The sequence below is a fragment of the Lissotriton vulgaris genome, unplaced genomic scaffold, assembly GCF_964263255.1.
Source record: "Lissotriton vulgaris unplaced genomic scaffold, aLisVul1.2 SCAFFOLD_2204, whole genome shotgun sequence".
NCBI lineage: Eukaryota > Metazoa > Chordata > Amphibia > Caudata > Salamandridae > Lissotriton > Lissotriton vulgaris.
Window position 1 is genome coordinate 115,212 of NW_028242410.1, and position 2,567 is coordinate 117,778.

The following is a 2,567-nucleotide window of genomic DNA, read 5'->3' on the forward strand; positions in this document are numbered from 1 at the left end:
TCAGCCATAGAACCAAACACAGGGGTCGGTGCACTGCAGCTCAGAGTGTTTTAAACATTATGGTAAGTTCTCTTGAGGTCATGGATCCAATGACACAGGAGACTTACTGATATTTTTTTTAATGTTGCTCGGGAGCTGGTGCGCTCCCTGAAGCCTTCCACAATATTAGGAAAATGCATGCTGATGTCCCTGCCATTTCTCGGGGCACTAACTGGATCAAAACATAGGACTAAAAAGCCCTCACTGGGCTTTTTAGAGTACTCCTTGCTTAGAGCAGTGAATATTAATAATAATAATATGTTTCTTCTCTGCTCCTGCTAGCAAGAGGCAAAGCTGTGTTCCTTGCCGAGGAAAGTGTGTGAAGGGAATTAGCTTTATATTCCCTGCCAGCACTCTCCTGGGTAGGGCACACGACATCGCCCAATGGAATTGGGTCCCCCAGACACTGTGTATCGTTGGGCCCCAGGGAAGAGGTCCCTGGAGTCACTGAATGACTAGTGGAGGGGATTTAATGCCCCCTCCCTGTAAAATACAGATCTGCCCCAGGGGATGGGGACCCTAGGGCCTTCCGGAGGCTCCGGTAGAAGGGGCCTCACATCCCCTCCCAAAATAATTACTTCAGCCTTCAGTGATGGAAGTCTCTGCGGCTACTGGATGGCTTAGTGAGGGGGGCCCTACAAAACCTTCCCCTTAAAATACAGATTGGCACTGAGGGAAGGGGTCCCTGGGGCCTTACAGAGTCCTGGGTAGCGGGCCTCATTCCTCCCTACCCATAAAATTACTTTGGCCCCGGGGGATGGGGTCACAGGGGCCTTCCAATGGCTCGAGGAAGGGGGCCGCACTCCCACTCATCAAAGATAATCAATTTACCGCAGGCCCCGGGTCCTGACTCACCCTAGGAGGCATTTATTGAGTGGGAGTCCACACTTTTTTTTTTTAAGTTACTGCTAATCTTCTGTGGACCTGCAGTACCGGTAAAAAAAAAACATTGGGTCATGTTATCCCTACCCTGCCCCCTATGTGTTTTCTTTAATCATTTTGCAGGACAGGTTACTGAGTCCCCAAGTCCAAAAATGGCTGCCAATGAATTAGTAGCGCTCACGCCCAAGCTAATATTTACATACCCAAAAACAACTTAACAAATGTCTTCAATACCAAGGAGTACACAATGTCGATATGATCATGTGACAGTCAATCATGTGATATATGTGGTTTCCTTCATAATCACCACAGCTCCCGGAGTTCAGTAATATCCAGGAGACAGTGACAGACACAAGTTATGAAGGCAGACTCTCTCCTTTGACGAAGTAAGCAACAAAAAAAAGCCTTTCCTCTCTACAATAGCATGTAGAACCTACTTTATCAGGTTCAAACAGAGCATAACAGTCCTCTTTTTTCTTTCAGTGTTTGACTACAGGGACCATCCTCCCCTGCAAACACTATGATGCTTTTTGAGTAAATGAGCCCTTTAGGTAGACAAGGCACAGAATTAAGTTCTCTATGTCTGTTTTACCTTTTTATGTTTATTCAGTAATGTGTGTGTTGTGTGTGCTTTTAAATGTTGTCCCACATCAAGTAACAGAATGATCAACGCTTTGAGGGATATCTCACTTGTGTTTAGCATGCTTTACTGCACTTTTAAGGGCTATTGTGCCTCCAACATTAAGACATTTAACAAGAAAATACTATTGATATCTATCTTTCTTTTTCAACCATGGCAATACCAAGAAAAGATCCTCTGAGTATGATCTGTCTTTTGCGTACATGTTTCTTAAATATTTTACTGCACTTAAATACGTTGATATTTAACCGATTAATGCAGGGTTAGGCTAAGTCCTGAAGCATGCCGACTGAACCTTCATGGGCAGTGACATGGCTGAAACATGTTGACTTTTTGATGTCTTGGATCACTGTATCCTTATGACATCTTATTGTTTTCAATTCTGCCCTAGACCCTACTCAATAAAAATCACTGATATAGGATTTGGAGGCATTTTTAACTCTCCTATATTCCCTGCAAACCCACTACTAAGAGCTCCACTCACAAATATGTTGAGCTCCAAATTCACATTAGGTGTCTGGGTGAGGGTCCAATGATGAAGCAAGCCATAAGTGGGACTTGTGGGTGAGGACCCTGCCAATATATATGCATATATATCTACATAACTAAGAAATGTGGCGTGGGCACTAATTTACCTGGGTGCCATCTGATCACTCGCTTGTGATATATAAAACATTCTCGAACACCACTCTATAGAATTAAATTTTTCAGGAGAACTGGGTGTTCCTTCTTATAAGTATGTTTGTGAGGACAGGAATGCACAATATCTTGTTAGATGTGACACATTTCTGCCTTCTGCTTTTCACTCAGCGCAGCAAGGTGTCTTGCTGCCCTGTATTGTGTGAAAAAAATTATAAATCTGGGCCCTGATTGACACCTTTCACTTACCTATATGATTAGTATATGGTACCATGGATGCCCAGGTCCTGTAACTCAAGGGTCACTAGTGGGCTGCAGCAACCCATGTGCCGCCTGCTACAGAAGTGCTTCCTAAATGTTTTAGAAC